At 45.8% G+C, this 17,776-nt stretch overlaps 1 protein-coding gene across 1 annotated transcript in view; it reads right to left on the bottom strand.

Moving 5' to 3' along the window:
- Positions 1 to 11,243: 11,243 nt before the first annotated feature.
- LOC137521751 (pregnancy-specific glycoprotein 22-like) overlaps positions 11,244 to 17,776 on the bottom strand; it is a 30,104-nt gene continuing 23,571 nt past the window's right edge. Inside the window, exon 5 of the mRNA XM_068241431.1 lies at positions 11,244 to 11,537. The gene's annotated coding sequence lies outside the window, so the exon portion shown is untranslated. The remainder of the gene's footprint in view (positions 11,538 to 17,776) is intronic.

The raw sequence follows: 17,776 nt of genomic DNA, 5'->3' as shown, positions 1-17,776 counted from the left end.
GTTTACACTCAGACTGGTTGCCTGGCTGCATGGCTGCCTGCCTGTGGTAATTCACTCCAGGCTGCATCCACTTTGCAAGCTGCTGAGAGGGGCAGACCACTGTCTACAATTAGCATTATTAGTATCTTTATCAGTCAAGAGAAGCAAAGATAATAAACACACATTGCTAGAATCTTTAACCCCCTTACCACCATATCAACAAGATTCTTTCAGCAAGGCGATAATTAAACGATAAACTGAGGAGTTGATAGCAACTCCCCTGTGCAGAGATATGGTCTATCCCTCTGAGAGCCGTCAGTATTTAGATACATTTTGTATCCAAAACTGAGGGAGGATTTTACAGCTGAGAGGAACAGCTGTGTGAGGAATCAAAGTGCTCCTAGTACTTGTCCTAATGTGTGCTACAACATACAGCATTTAAAAATAAATGCATACATCGATAGTATTCCTTTAAGCATCACCAAACCCAACTATTGCTGGCTTTTGCTGAGCCTCAAGAACTTGACAAATGAAAAACAAAAAAAAAGAAAAACATTTATTTGCCTGGTGCCTTAAGGGGCACTATCATGAAAAATTGTTCAATGTAGGTAAAAGCATAAAGTACTGTTCACCAGACCAGAGAGCAGTTCTTACTCATACTATAACAGAAATTGTGTTGCATACAAAATCTTACAGCTGTTTCATGGGCAAAGCTGGTTTCTTCACAGGTGTGTCTTTCTGTCCCTGAAGAAGCCCATGAAACAGCTGTCAGGTTTTGTACGCAACACGGTGTCTGTCATAGTATGAGGATGCAATAAAGGTGCTTTAGTGGGAACTGCTCTCTGGTCTGGTGCCTGGTACTTTGCTATGCTTTTACAGACATTGAAGGCACAGTGACACTAGCCTTGGAGTGCATTAGTCTTGGTTGGAGCTCCTGGCTCTCAGCCAGGAGGAATTGAATAACAGTCACCAGATCATCTATGGTAGAAGTAAGGACAATGTGTAAGAAATTTTCACTAATTTGTAGATGGAAGGGGAGAGGGGGTCAGGGATCCTACCTAATGAAACCTACTTGCCTCTGCGTCCCATGTCCCTGTGTGTGTGTGTGTTTTGTTTTTTTTTGCTCTGCACTTGTGCAGGGACGGAGAGACACTGATGCGCGGCTTGCAGAGGAAGACGGGGCTAGGAGGGGCAGGCATGTGCACGAGCTTGGTGCCAGGAGTGTGCGTGTGCTTGGCGCCGGGCATGCGCTCATGCGCCGGATGTGCGTGCGCGTGTGGCGCACGTGTGTGCACACGCAGCGGGCCCATGGGCACTGACATGCAGCGGTGACAGACCTAGAGCCCGTTTTGTAACGGGCTTAGGTCGCCTAGTTGTTTATAATAGGATTAGGCCCCAGCTTTATATTTGTTTGGATATTGCCCTACTTGATGCAAAATTGCAACTTGGGTAGATAAAAAAAACAGCTGCATTTGGTGGCGGTTCGCTGTTCGCTGCTTCTCTCTGCCAATTGCCCTTTGAAAGGATGTCGCTAGACAAGGGAATAAAACGGACGCTTTGGGTTTTTACAGCTAAGTAATTAATATTCTCCACCAGCAGAGGGTGCCCAAAACCCTATTGATACTTTTTCTGCCCCCTAGGACAACTTTCTTGTTGCTGCCTTTTAATGTACAGCAGCCTCCTTTTATTCTATGTGCAGCTCCCTCTTGAATGTGTAAGACTCATGTACAGCACTCTCTACAGCTTCCTTGAGCAGCATCTTCCCTGTTTCATATGTCTCCTCTCTTACATATGCTGCAACCTGTCTTCAATGGCCAGCTGCCCCCTTTGGCCAGCATCCGCCCTAGGCCTGAGCCTTTGTGGCTTTTTTCAGAGACCAGGATCTGAGGATGTATCCTACTTCTTTTGGCCCCTCCTCTCTTCCTCCTTCCAGAGTGGAATACATAAGTGTGTATAACTATTGCTGGTCAGACTAATGGATGGCATTTCAATTATGCTTTGCATGGCCAATCATTTAGCAAGGCCCTCAGACAGTAACTCTCCTTCCGCTTGTCCTCTGCTGGTTCCGGGGGCACTTTGCTCTTCATACACACGCACCCCACATGGTTCCCTAGTAAGAGTGCGCATGTCTAAGGGCGTGTGTGATGTCTGACAAGCCACGTTACTAGGCAACCATGAGGCGTGTGTGTATGGAGAACAGAGTGCACCCAGAGCCAGCGGGGGGACAAGCAGAGGCTGCGGACAGGTAATGTATTACTTGCACTGGGCACTGGTGGAACATTTAACATTAGGGCAATAGCGTTGGGGCGGCGAGGCAGTTGGATGCAGTGTCACAAGGCTAATTCCTGATCAATTTCAGCATTAAATTGATCGGGAATCGGCCTGCTGTGTATGGTCAGCTGACAGAACTCTCTCTAATCATCATTCGATCAGAGAGAGAATTGTCTCTTGATCAAATCTGCCCATCATCACTATGTGTCCATATGGCTACCTTAAGAGGCCACCTTGTAGTTAGTGTTGGGCGAACAGTGTTCGCCACTGTTCGGGTTCTGCAGAACATCACCCTGTTCGGGTAATGTTCGAGTTCGGCCGAACACCTGATGGTGTTCGGCCAAACTGTTGGGCCATATGGCCGAACTAAGAGCGCATGGCCGAACGTTACCCGAACGTTCGGCTAGCGCTGTGATTGGCCGAACGGGTCACGTGGTTCGAACCCGAACGCGCTCTGATTGGCCGAACGGGTCACGTGATTCGGGTAAATAAATACCCGATCCACGTCATTTCTCCGCCATTTGTCTGTGGGTTTAGCTTTGGGTAGGCAGGCAGGGTAGTTCTCTCTCCAGCCAGGCTAGCCAGGGTCCCCCGGTCATTGTGTCGCTGCTGGGAATAGTAGTACACCGCTCACACACACTATATAGCATTGGGTTTACTGCCACTCTGTGTCTCTGCTGGGAACAGTAGTACACCGCTCAGCCACCACTGTATAGCATTGTGTTTACTGCCACTCTGTGTCTCTGCTGGGAACAGTAGTACACCGCTCATCCACCACTGTATAGCATTGTGCTCTGTGTCGCTGCTGGGAACAGTAGTACACCGCTCAGCCACACTATATAGCATTGTGTTTACTGCCACTCTGTGTCTCTGCTGGGAACAGTAGTACACCGCTCACCCACCACTGTATAGCATTGTGCTCTGTGTCGCTGCTGGGAATAGTAGTACACCGCTCACCCACCACTGTATAGCATTGTGCTCTGTGTCGCTGCTGGGAACAGTAGTACACCGCTCACCCACCACTGTATAGCATTGTGCTCTGTGTCGCTGCTGGGAACAGTAGTACACCGCTCACCCACCACTGTATAGCATTGTGCTCTGTGTCGCTGCTGGGAACAGTAGTACACCGCTCAGCCACACTATATAGCATTGTGTTTACTGCCACTCTGTGTCTCTGCTGGGAACAGTAGTACACCGCTCACCCACCACTGTATAGCATTGTGCTCTGTGTCGCTGCTGGGAATAGTAGTACACCGCTCACCCACCACTGTATAGCATTGTGCTCTGTGTCGCTGCTGGGAACAGTAGTACACCGCTCACCCACCACTGTATAGCATTGTGCTCTGTGTCGCTGCTGGGAATAGTAGTACACCGCTCACCCACCACTGTATAGCATTGTGCTCCTCCTGCGCCTCCTCCTGTTCCATCACGTGTGCTGCTGCTGGGTTAGCGTTGCCGGTCCCTGTTTATGGAACCTCTTATCTTTATTACATTTATGACTGCATGGCGGCAAAAAGCATGCTATCCGCACGCTTCTTGTCCTCATGCAAGGCCTGGGTTGTTGTGTCTCAAAGCGTGGCCTTCTCCTCCTGCGCCTCCTCCTGTTCCATCACGTGTGCTGCTGCTGGGTTAGCGTTGCCAGTCCCTGTTTATGGAACCTCTTATCTTTATTACATTTATGACTGCATGGCGGCAAAAAGCATGCTATCCGCACGCTTCTTGTCCTCATGCAAGGCCTGGGTTGTTGTGTCTCAAAGCGTGGCCTTCTCCTCCTGCGCCTCCTCCTGTTCCATCACGTGTGCTGCTGCTGGGTTAGCGTTGCCGGTCCCTGTTTATGGAACCTCTTATCTTTATTACATTTATGACTGCATGGCGGCAAAAAGCATGCTATCCGCACGCTTCTTGTCCTCATGCAAGGCCTGGGTTGTTGTGTCTCAAAGCGTGGCCTTCTCCTCCTGCGCCTCCTCCTGTTCCATCACGTGTGCTGCTGCTGGGTTAGCGTTGCCGGTCCCTGTTTATGGAACCTCTTATCTTTATTACATTTATGACTGCATGGCGGCAAAAAGCATGCTATCCGCATGCTTCTTGTCCTCATGCTAGGCCTGGGTTGTTGTGTCTCAAAGCGTGGCCTTCTCCTCCTGCGCCTCCTCCTGTTCCATCACGTGTGCTGCTGCTGGGTTAGCGTTGCCGGTCCCTGTTTATGGAACCTCTTATCTTTATTACATTTATGACTGCATGGCGGCAAAATGCATGCTACCTGTGCAAAGAAAACAGACATTTCCCGCATTTAAAAGACAGTTTTCCCTTTGAAACTTTAAAATCGATTTTCTCAAAAACTATAAGCTCTTTTTGCTAATTTTTTTTCCTCTTGTACCCACTCCCAAGGTGCACATACCCTGTAAATTTGGGGTATGTAGCATGTAAGGAGGCTTTACAAAGCACAAAAGTTCGGGTCCCCATTGACTTCCATTATGTTCGGAGTTCGGCGCAAACACCCAAACATCGCGGCCATGTTCGGCGAACGTTCGCGAACCCGAACATCCAGGTGTTCGCCCAACACTACTTGTAGTCACAAGACCAAGGGCTTTACACTGACTTTTTTTCAAATAGGGCCATACCTAAGCAGGGCAGCCGTCAGGGGGGTACAAGAGGGACAGTAGTATGGGGCCCAGGAAAGGTCTGGGGCCCAAACAGTTGCAGTGCCACTTGAGCTTCTGCTGGCAATTATTCTACTGTGGCATAACAGGAGTTGTGTGGTCATCTCCCTCTTCCCTGCTGCGTGATTGGTGAACACGCATCAATGCAGGGAGGAGGGTGTTATGGGCGACAGGCAATTTGCTTATGACTCTACCCCACATACCGTGGCTCTGCCCCCACACAATCTACCTATCAGATTGTTATTTGGCGTGAGTGGGGCCCTGTAGTTTTGCCAAGTATGGGGCCCAGAAAATTCTGATGGCTGCCCTGTACCTAAGATGCCGTGCTTACAAAAAAGTATCAATCCTTCCTTAGAAATGTCATTCTACGCCATATGCTCCCACAAGCCTCAGTTGTGTAATTTTTGTTCTGTGCTCTTGGAAGTGAACTTTATTGCCCTGCAAAGGGCTAGCCTAGAAAAAAATGTACAGATTGCCAAAGATTAACAATGTGTTTTACCAAAGCATCCAATCCAATTTTGAAAGGAATACAGAAATTGCAATGACATGGCCATCCTGTAAAGATTTAGACTGTAGACGTCTGTAATGCCCGATACATACCATGCAATTTCTCGTCAGATCGACAGGTCGAAGTAATAACTTCCGACATGACCGATTTGATTTCCAATTGTTTTTCTGATCGAATTTGTACAGAAATGATCGGAAAATTGATCAGAAAAACGATTGGAAGTCAAATCGGATCTGTCGGATTTTATCGATTTAACCTGCCTATCTGACGGGAAATTGCATGGTGTGTACCAGGCATAAGGCCACTTGGCCTGTGGCGCTCATTCCCTTTTGTCTCACAATGCTGTGTAATGTGAGTGCTCATCTTCCACCGTTATTTAGAAATCTGTATTTGATTTGCTCACTGCATAAACTGTAATCCACCCTTGTCTTGTTCTATTAACTGCTATACAGGTGAAACCTGAAAACATTAGAAGATTGTGTGAAAGTCCATTTATTTCAGTAGTTCAAAGAGGTAAACTTTATATATGAAATAGGAATCCTTTGCATGCATTTTGGATGAATTAGCTGACACTTTGAGTCTAGAATATTGAACATTTCACAATATTCTCATGCTCTGATATTGTGATTTTGGGGTCTTCAAAAGCTATAAGCCATAATCATCAAGATTATAACAAATAAAGGCTTGAAATATCTTGTTTTGCATGTAATGAGTCTATTTTATCTATTAGTTTCACTTTTAAGTTGAATATAGGCTTCCGTTAAAAAGGGCAGCAGATGTAAACGATATTGAAGTTATCGTATAGTAAAATGGGCGCCAGGATATGCCATAAAATATCGCCTAGAATACTGGTTATCTACTATTCCCCACTGTAACCTCTATTTTTTCTTTAGTAAAATAAGCACCAGTGAAAGTGATCAAATATTGTTTAATTTACAGATATGTAAATATTGTATTATTTCATTCATATAGTAAAATATCTTTAATACTTACTCCTAGTTTACTATAACTTAACCTCTCCATACTCTGAGGCTCTGTTCACATCTAAATTTGAAAACGCAAACATTTAGCGATTATGTGCGTGATTTTTTTTAGCTCCTCCCGGCTCTCAACTGCGTACTCTGATTTTTATAAAGCGCTTTTGCAGAGTGATTTGTTCATTCACTCCGAGTCAAGAAGTGAACTCTTTGCCCTGGAAATTAATAAATACAATGGGCTCAATTTAATAAAGGGAGCTAAATGTTAGCATGGCAGTGAAAACCCGCTTTGCTCGTACAAACTACTTAGCACCCAAGTTTGCACATGCAAAGCCTTAATACTCGAGTTAGCACGTGCAAAGCCTTTACATTCGAGTTAGCACGTGCAAAGCCTTTACATTCGAGTTAGCATGTGCAAAGCCTTTACATTCGAGTTAGCACGTGCAAAGCCTTTACATTCGAGTTAGCACATGCAAAGCCTTTACACTCGAGTTTGCACATACAAAGACTTTACATGTGATAACTGAGTTATCACGCCTTAGTGAATCGAGCCCAATGTATTTATCCATGAACGTGCGAACACAATCACTGCATACAGCGATTTTGTGAGCATTTAGCGTTCTTCCTATATCTTCCATTACAGCACCCCAAAAATGGTACAGGAACCGCTTTGCGTAGCGCAAAGTGGACAAAACGCGCTGATATGAACCTTCTCATAGAGAATCATTGCACAAGCGTTTTGTGGGCGATTTTGAAAATCGCCTGCGCTTGAAAAAAGGCCTAAAACACCCTTAGTGTGAACAAGCCCTCACAGAGAACCCTCCCCTGTTGGTGCCTAACCTTCACCCCTACTGGTGGTGCCAAACCTTAACACCATGAAGCCTAACTTAAACCCCCTTTTGTTTGTGTAATATATATTATAATTATTTCGTGTTTATATAGCGCCGACATCTTCCGCAGCGCTGTACAGGGTATATATAGTCTTTTCACTAACTGTCCCTCAAAGGAGCTCACAATCTAGTCCCGACCATACTCATATGTATGTATTGTGTAGTGCATGTATATTTTAGTCTAGGGGCAATTTAGGGGGAAGCCAATTAACTTATCTGTATGTTTTTGGGATGTGGGAGGAAATTGGAGTGCCCGGAGGAAACCCACGCAGACACGGGGAGAACATACAAACTTTTTGCAGATGTTAACTTGGCTGGGATTCGAACCGAGGACCCAGCTCTGCAAGGTGAGAGCGCTAAGCATTACACCACCGTACTGACTTTTTATATGATTATTTATGGTTTAATTTAAGATAGTATACAAAAATCCTAATTGAGTAGTCAAAACATAAAAATAAACTTTTTATGAATAGAAGTTTAGGTAAGTTTGTTGAAAAACGATAATTTGTAACATGGGTGAGAAATGGTGAAAGCTGCTCGTTGTGGGTTCCATGAAGCTGGCCCCCTACAATCAGCACAAATAAAAATTCATCATGTTTGGTTAGTGCTACGTTTGTGCCTATTTGTGCCGCTAAATTAAGATTTGTGCTGCTTTAGATTTGAAGATAGCAGCACTAATTTTCTCCAAAACTATAACATGACCCAACCCCCGTGTAACAACTTATGGACATGAAACTGGTATGGGTGGGAAGTGCGGTGCATGTGCTCATTTGTGCTGCAATAATCATATTTCTATCTTTTATAGTTTTTGAGAGATTCACATTTTTATAAAGGTCAAATGTTAACTCGTTTAGCCTTTGTGATGTTGTTAGGGGGCTGGGTAAACTGTTGACTTTTATGAAAACTTGAATATCTCAAAAACTAAAAAAGATAGAAAGAGGATTTTTGCAGCACAAATGAGCACATGCCTAGCACTACCCATGCAAATCAGTTTATGTCTGTAGATTGTTGTACAGGGGCTGGATGATGTTATTGTTTTGAAAAACATATCTTCAAAAAGCAGCACAAATCTTAATTTTTACAGCACAAATGGACACAAATGTAGCACTAACCAAGCATGATGGATTTTTTATTTGTGCTCATTGTAGGGGGCAGCTTCACGGAGCTCTCTTGGTGGTGCGATAAGTTGAAATGTAAAAAAAAAATTGTAATTGATAAATTTGGTATGGAAAATACAGGTTAATGATAACAAGCGATATTGTTGTTTTATATTTCCGTAGTGCCCTTTTGATAGAGAAATAGAGAAAGGATGTGCATTGATGTGAATGCAGCGCCCTTTTTAATAGGCGCCATTACTACATTCAACCCAATTAGCAACTGCACTACATGCTGCATTTGTGATGTGACGGCGTTTCTGTCCTATTGAGTGTCATTAAATGTGGTCGGCAACGGCAAGCACACCAGAAATCGCTTGTTTTTTCATTGTTTACTATTTTTCCTATGTATCAATTTGGCAGCTGACTTTAACACAGTGATTAAAGAATGAAGAGGGAAATTGTATGAGAACATCGTTGTGAAAAGAGGAAAATTGCACAGCTAGGGCAGCGGTGAGTTGGTTTGAGATTGCATGCAGCCTGTTCATTCTGAGTTTAAATCTTGCCCGGGAAGCTGTAGTGTAATGCAATTAGAGTTGGGCCGAACCTCCGATTTTAGGTTCGCGAACCGGGTTCGCGAACTTCCGCGTAAGGTTCGGTTCGCGTAAAAGTTCGCGAACCGCAATAGACTTCAATGGGGATGCGAACTTTGAAAAAAAAAAATTATGCTGGCCACAAAAGTGATGGAAAAGATGTTTCAAGGGGTCTAACACCTGGACCCCCAGGTGGAGGAGTGGGATACATGCCAAAAGTCCCCGGGAAAAATCTGGATTTGACGCAAAGCAGCGTTTTAAGGGCAGAAATCACATTGAATGCTAAATGACAGGCCTAAAGTGCTTTAAAACATCTTGCATGTGTATACATCAATCAGGTAGTGTAATTAAGGTACTGCTTCACACTGACACACCAAACTCACCGTGTAACGCACCGCAAACAGCTGTTTGTGTAGTGACGGCGGTGCTGGACTGGTGCGCACCATGGCGAGAACAGGTATGCAGTGGCGGGTTCACTGAACAGAACAGGTATGCAGTGGCGGGTTCACTGAACAGAACAGGTATGCAGTGGCGGGTTCACTGAACAGAACAGGTATGCAGTGGCGGGTTCACTGAACAGGTATGCAGTGGTGGGTTCACTGAACAGGTATGCAGTGGTGGGTTCACTGAACAGGTATGCAGTGGTGGGTTCACTGAACAGGTATGCAGTGGTGGGTTCACAGAACAGAACAGGTATGCAGTGGCGGGTTCACTGAACAGAACAGGTATGCAGTGGCGGGTTCACTGAACAGGTATGCAGTGGCAGGTTCACTGAACAGGTATGCAGTGGCAGGTTCACTGAACAGGTATGCAGTGGTGGGTTCACAGTACAGGTATGCAGTGGTGGGTTCACAGTACAGGTATGCAGTGGTGGGTTCACAGTACAGGTATGCAACAGAATAGGTATGCAGCCAGGAACAAGCAAAGCCTAACTAATCTTTCCCTATGAGAGACAGTCTGCAGTAGCTCGCCCTACTCTCACTAACGCAGGCACACGAGTGAGCCTAATGGCTGCCGCTGCCTGCCTTTTATTAGGGGGGGGGAGTGGCTCCAGGGGCTAGTGTAGCCTAATTGGCTACACTGGGCCTGCTGACTGTGATGTAGAGGGTCAAAGTTGACCCTCATGGTGCATTATGGGGCGAACCGAACTTCCGCAAAAGTTCGCCTGCGGGACGAGAACGCGAACCACTGAAGTTCGCATGGAACCGTTCGCAGGCGAACTGTTCGGCCCAACTCTAAATGCAATAAAAAAAATCCAGTGAAAATGTTCTTTCTTTCTTATCATGTCTCCCCGTGCAGTTTCATACCTTACAACTTTTTGAAATGAGAAAGAGGGACACTTAAGCCACGCCCCTATCACACACACCTGTTTAGGTTCGTTCAGGGTTGCTTTAATTGTCATTTTTTAATTCAAACCACACTGGTCCTTTCTATCCTGGTTAATTTTCCTTCATATTAACATTTTGAAATTAGTAATATCAAAGGATGGGAATAAAGTTTACAGTCAAACACATGTTTTTAGTAGAGAAATATATATATTTACATAGAAAGAGGGACAAAGTCCAGAAAGAGGGACAAAGTCCAGAAAGAGGGACAAAGTCCAGAAAGAGGGACAAAGTCCTGAAAGAGGGACAAAGTCCTGAAAGAGGGACAAAGTCCTGAAAGAGGGACAAAGTCCTGAAAGAGGGACAAATGAGGAAGAAAGAGTGACAGTGGGACCTGGCTCCCAAAGAGGGACTGTCCCTCCAAAAGAGGGACAATTAGGAGCTATGCAGTTTTGGCATAATAATGAAATGTACAGTAAAGTAATAATTACAATTTAACACTTCACAATCCAGTAATCACAGCTAGTTAGATCACCCGTAGTGTAGCAATAGGGGGTGCAGAGGTAGCAACCATCCCGGGGCCCTTGAGCTAGAGGGGCCCCCCAGGAGTCCCCCTTCATCCACCTTATTAGCTTTTTATTGGTGCTATGCTGGTCATGAACACTTCTGTGTGTGCATTGCATAGTGTAATCCTTATCAAGCTATTTTACTCTAAATACACCTCTCTGACACTTCAGCTGTCCTTGGTAGATTTTGGGGTTCCACATCAATAGAGTGCTAGGAGGCCCATGTAAAACTCACACCAGGGTCCCAAGCTCCTTAGTTACGCCACTATTGGTTACTAACCAGTTTCATATCATCATGTCACTTTTCACAGTAATTGAGTATAAGTCTCTCGTTGTTACATACAGAGTGTAAAAAAACAAACAAAAAAAACAAACACATGAACTTTAAAATTTGTCATTTCCAATGTATTTAAATGCTTTACTCTTATTTACACATATAGGAAACACAAGGAGACATTGGAAATTGGAGATGCTGGTAGTCTGTTGGGTCCATTCTGTAGTGTTCTGTCCTTCACTGAGAATAATTTAATATTTACATAGCCGTCTGTCCATGAGATAGCTTACAGTCCAAGTCACATAAAAGTCACACATTCAGGTCAACAGACGTGACAAGTAGAGAATTGGCCTCTTCAGGTCAGCTGGAGTTATGTAGCTTAGATGAGAAGATTTCAATACTTCTGCAACAAAAGAAATGAACGTTTCTTCTTATAATCAGTGCAATGGAATATTTTACAACATTCAATCTTGTATAAAGCAAAAACAGAGGTTTGTGGGTTAAAAAGTTGGCCTTAGAAGCCTAAAATATATACTTAATTATCTTGTGCTCTTGGAAATAAATTTAATCTAAGAACAGAAAGCCTATTCTAGAAACCTACATTCTCAAATTATGACACACCTACCCTAGGAAGTACTTCTGTTGGGTTCAGGGGATAATTAAAGTGTACTCGAGATGGTACACTGTGCTTTATTTATACTTACCTGGGGCTTTGTCCAACCCCATGAGTACCGTGAGCTCCCTCCCAGTCCTCTTCGGCCCCTCTGTCCTGGCGCTACAACTCCCGGTAATCCGGTCAGTCGCGGCAAGTCATGAGCTTATATGCATGTGCGTCTCAGCTGCATGCTCATGTTCGGGAGCGTTTTGGGCCTGCACAGTAGTACTGCACAGGTGCAAAACTCTCCCAGGCATAGGAATGAGGGGTGCACGCGGCCGAGCCAGGCATGCGCAGAAGAGTGCAGAGAGCCACATTACCGGAAGACGATGAGCGAGCCCATAGCGCTGGAGGTAGCCCAAGGTAAGTATTAATATACCATATCACAACGTCTCTCAGGTTTTCTATAAAGTAACCCTGAAACGACCTAAAAAATTGTTGGTTACCTATGGAGAGGGAAGGCTCTAGGTCCCATAGAACCTTCCCAATCCTTGCTATGTCCCCTCGTTCCACTGCTGCCCCATGTTTAAATTTTACACCAGATTTTGTGAGTCCACAGAAGTCTTCAGCTGAATCAGCTCCCCGGACTCGCATGTGCGCAGTGCAGATCTGCTCAGGGATGTAAGTGCTTCCAAAGTCTTCCGAGGACTCCCGAATGGGTATTTGACCTGCAAGTCGAATAACATCAATGGGGACAATGGTGGAATGAGGGCATGGAGAGAGGACTGAAAATACTCTATGGGATCCAGAGGTTTCACTCTACATAGGTATCAATTTTTGTTTAGGTTGGTTCAGGGTTGCTTTAATTGTCATTTTTTAATTAAAAAAAATGACAAGACCATAAAGGAAAGTGTTTAATGCATTCATGCACAGTTATGAAGTACTCCTCACAATTATGCATGCACTTATCACACAATAGACCTGATAAGGTATATACACATAGACTTATCCCATTAGTGGAATGACTAAAACTTAACTTTTAATAATTCTTTGCTAAAATCCTGATTAGGCTATTTGCATCATTGAATAATACTAGCTAATGATGTGGGAACACATGTAAGTAAGGGTGGAAACCAGTCCACATTCCACATACATCATTGCATAAGGTATCAACACATAACACCCCCCCCCCCCCCCCCCCCCACCAATATCCGACATGTTTCGCTTTCATAATCGAAAGCTTCATCAGAGAAAAGTGCTCAGTTCAAGAGTGCTACAGTGCTAAAATACTTAATCTACATTAAAACAGCATTATTAAGTTCATAGATGCAGCATATAGGCCATTATCTGCTGCCCAAATGTTCAAATGATACAGGTAGCCTAATCAGGATTTTAGCAAAGAATTATTAAAAGGCAAGTTTTAGTTGGTCCATTAATGGGATAAGTTTATGTAATTGTACATGCACCCAGGACTGGATTTCTGGTGGGCCACAAGGGCCCGGGCCTTGGGTAGCTGCAGCCCAAGGGGGCACCTAAACATGAAAGAGGGGCTGCTACATATGAAAGAGGAGGTGGGAATTGGGAGAAACACCTGAAAAGGGGAAACTGATGCCCAAGGAAGCTGTTTGTGAAGGAGAGGGGCTGCAGTACATGGATGATACACATGAAAGAGAGGAGGTGCATGGAATGGGAGGGGAGGTGCATGAAATGGGAGAGGAGGTGCATGAAATGGGAGGAGCGAGGCTGCACCTGAAAGGCGATGCACGACATACTTGGCCTAGGGGCACAAAAAAAAAGTATAAATCTGGCCTTGCATGCATCAAGGGACACTAGAGATAACATCCCTCACAACAGTGGGTACAGAGCACGGATCCATCTGAAAAGGGCGCCTGCGAATAATGGCGCACAGTGTTGCCGCTAATCCGTTTGTTGCTTATCGCTATTTATCGTTAAAGCCTTATTATTTAGCTCTAGTTTATTTTATTGAAAATTAGCGTTAACACACAGAACCCTCCCTATCCCTAATCCCTAGACCCCCCTGGTGGTGCCTAACCCTAACCACCCCCTGGTGGTGCCTAACCACTTCCCTGGTGGTGACTAACCCTAAGACGCCCCTGGTGGTGCCTAACCCTAAATCTCCCCCGGTGGTGCCTAACCCCAACCTTGACAGTGTTACATTAAATCCATTCACCGTTTTGCAGTTAAATAACGTCTGCAGTTTGGCTTATCTAGGGCGCTATTGATAAATAACGTTACTGTGCACAATAACTTACCAAACACACAATTGGAGAACCTCACTCCCAAACAGTTCTCTGCTGCTTTATAAAGCCTGCAGGCTGCTTATAAGCCAATGAGAAATGCACACATAATACACCTAGCCTGCAGTGATAATCAAGCAAAAGCTGAGCAAGTCAGCCAATTAGTAGGAGAGGGCTTCAGTTGCATATAGACAATGGCTATATGACCAGCAGGGGGCACCAGCGTGCAGGATATTCCCTCTCATCTGCCCCCCTCCTAACTAAACTGCATGGGATACTACAATAATTAAAAACAATGGTGCATGAGCCAGCCTGGGGCCCCGGGAACTCTCACTGCCCGGGGCCCCAGAACCAGCATCTAACACCATATGTGAGCGCAGCCAAGACCTTGGAGCTGCCACCTCCAAGGCCTGTCTCCTACTGCTCTAAAACTTACCAAACACACAATTGGAGAACCTCACTCCCAAACAGTTCTCTGCTGCTTTATAAAGCCTGCAGGCTGCTTATAAGCCAATGAGAAATGCACACATAATACACCTAGCCTGCAGTGATAATCAAGCAAAAGCTGAGCAAGTCAGCCAATTAGTAGGAGAGGGCTTCAGTTGCATATAGACAATGGCTATATGACCAGCAGGGGGCACCAGCGTGCAGGATATTCCCTCTCATCTGCCCCCCTCCTAACTAAACTGCATGGGATACTACAATAATTAAAAACAATGGTGCATGAGCCAGCCTGGGGCCCCGGGAACTCTCACTGCCCGGGGCCCCAGAACCAGCATCTAACACCATATGTGAGCGCAGCCAAGACCTTGGAGCTGCCACCTCCAAGGCCTGTCTCCTACTGCTCTAAAACTTACCAAACACACAATTGGAGAACCTCACTCCCAAACAGTTCTCTGCTGCTTTATAAAGCCTGCAGGCTGCTTATAAGCCAATGAGAAATGCACACATAATACACCTAGCCTGCAGTGATAATCAAGCAAAAGCTGAGCAAGTCAGCCAATTAGTAGGAGAGGGCTTCAGTTGCATATAGACAATGGCTATATGACCAGCAGGGGGCACCAGCGTGCAGGATATTCCCTCTCATCTGCCCCCCTCCTAACTAAACTGCATGGGATACTACAATAATTAAAAACAATGGTGCATGAGCCAGCCTGGGGCCCCGGGAACTCTCACTGCCCGGGGCCCCAGAACCAGCATCTAACACCATATGTGAGCGCAGCCAAGACCTTGGAGCTGCCACCTCCAAGGCCTGTCTCCTACTGCTCTAAAACTTACCAAACACACAATTGGAGAACCTCACTCCCAAACAGTTCTCTGCTGCTTTATAAAGCCTGCAGGCTGCTTATAAGCCAATGAGAAATGCACACATAATACACCTAGCCTGCAGTGATAATCAAGCAAAAGCTGAGCAAGTCAGCCAATTAGTAGGAGAGGGCTTCAGTTGCATATAGACAATGGCTATATGACCAGCAGGGGGCACCAGCGTGCAGGATATTCCCTCTCATCTGCCCCCCTCCTAACTAAACTGCATGGGATACTACAATAATTAAAAACAATGGTGCATGAGCCAGCCTGGGGCCCCGGGAACTCTCACTGCCCGGGGCCCCAGAACCAGCATCTAACACCATATGTGAGCGCAGCCAAGACCTTGGAGCTGCCACCTCCAAGGCCTGTCTCCTACTGCTCTAAAACTTACCAAACACACAATTGGAGAACCTCACTCCCAAACAGTTCTCTGCTGCTTTATAAAGCCTGCAGGCTGCTTATAAGCCAATGAGAAATGCACACATAATACACCTAGCCTGCAGTGATAATCAAGCAAAAGCTGAGCAAGTCAGCCAATTAGTAGGAGAGGGCTTCAGTTGCATATAGACAATGGCTATATGACCAGCAGGGGGCACCAGCGTGCAGGATATTCCCTCTCATCTGCCCCCCTCCTAACTAAACTGCATGGGATACTACAATAATTAAAAACAATGGTGCATGAGCCAGCCTGGGGCCCCGGGAACTCTCACTGCCCGGGGCCCCAGAACCAGCATCTAACACCATATGTGAGCGCAGCCAAGACCTTGGAGCTGCCACCTCCAAGGCCTGTCTCCTACTGCTCTAAAACTTACCAAACACACAATTGGAGAACCTCACTCCCAAACAGTTCTCTGCTGCTTTATAAAGCCTGCAGGCTGCTTATAAGCCAATGAGAAATGCACACATAATACACCTAGCCTGCAGTGATAATCAAGCAAAAGCTGAGCAAGTCAGCCAATTAGTAGGAGAGGGCTTCAGTTGCATATAGACAATGGCTATATGACCAGCAGGGGGCACCAGCGTGCAGGATATTCCCTCTCATCTGCCCCCCTCCTAACTAAACTGCATGGGATACTACAATAATTAAAAACAATGGTGCATGAGCCAGCCTGGGGCCCCGGGAACTCTCACTGCCCGGGGCCCCAGAACCAGCATCTAACACCATATGTGAGCGCAGCCAAGACCTTGGAGCTGCCACCTCCAAGGCCTGTCTCCTACTGCTCTAAAACTTACCAAACACACAATTGGAGAACCTCACTCCCAAACAGTTCTCTGCTGCTTTATAAAGCCTGCAGGCTGCTTATAAGCCAATGAGAAATGCACACATAATACACCTAGCCTGCAGTGATAATCAAGCAAAAGCTGAGCAAGTCAGCCAATTAGTAGGAGAGGGCTTCAGTTGCATATAGACAATGGCTATATGACCAGCAGGGGGCACCAGCGTGCAGGATATTCCCTCTCATCTGCCTCTCCCATGCAGTTTAGTTAGGAGGGGGGCAGATGAGAGGGAATATCCTGCACGCTGGTGCCCCCTGCTGGTCATATAGCCATTGTCTATATGCAACTGAAGCCCTCTCCTACTAATTGGCTGACTTGCTCAGCTTTTGCTTGATTATCACTGCAGGCTAGGTGTATTATGTGTGCATTTCTCATTGGCTTATAAGCAGCCTGCAGGCTTTATAAAGCAGCAGAGAACTGTTTGGGAGTGAGGTTCTCCAATTGTGTGTTTGGTAAGTTTTAGAGCAGTAGGAGACAGGCCTTGGAGGTGGCAGCTCCAAGGTCTTGGCTGCGCTCACATATGGTGTTAGATGCTGGTTCTGGGGCCCCGGGCAGTGAGAGTTCCCGGGGCCCCAGGCTGGCTCATGCACCATTGTTTTTAATTATTGTAGTATCCCATGCAGTTTAGTTAGGAGGGGGGCAGATGAGAGGGAATATCCTGCACGCTGGTGCCCCCTGCTGGTCATATAGCCATTGTCTATATGCAACTGAAGCCCTCTCCTACTAATTGGCTGACTTGCTCAGCTTTTGCTTGATTATCACTGCAGGCTAGGTGTATTATGTGTGCATTTCTCATTGGCTTATAAGCAGCCTGCAGGCTTTATAAAGCAGCAGAGAACTGTTTGGGAGTGAGGTTCTCCAATTGTGTGTTTGGTAAGTTTTAGAGCAGTAGGAGACAGGCCTTGGAGGTGGCAGCTCCAAGGTCTTGGCTGCGCTCACATATGGTGTTAGATGCTGGTTCTGGGGCCCCGGGCAGTGAGAGTTCCCGGGGCCCCAGGCTGGCTCATGCACCATTGTTTTTAATTATTGTAGTATCCCATGCAGTTTAGTTAGGAGGGGGGCAGATGAGAGGGAATATCCTGCACGCTGGTGCCCCCTGCTGGTCATATAGCCATTGTCTATATGCAACTGAAGCCCTCTCCTACTAATTGGCTGACTTGCTCAGCTTTTGCTTGATTATCACTGCAGGCTAGGTGTATTATG

This window comes from Hyperolius riggenbachi, chromosome 6, assembly GCF_040937935.1.
Source record: "Hyperolius riggenbachi isolate aHypRig1 chromosome 6, aHypRig1.pri, whole genome shotgun sequence".
NCBI lineage: Eukaryota > Metazoa > Chordata > Amphibia > Anura > Hyperoliidae > Hyperolius > Hyperolius riggenbachi.
This window is presented reverse-complemented; position numbering and strand designations above follow the sequence as displayed.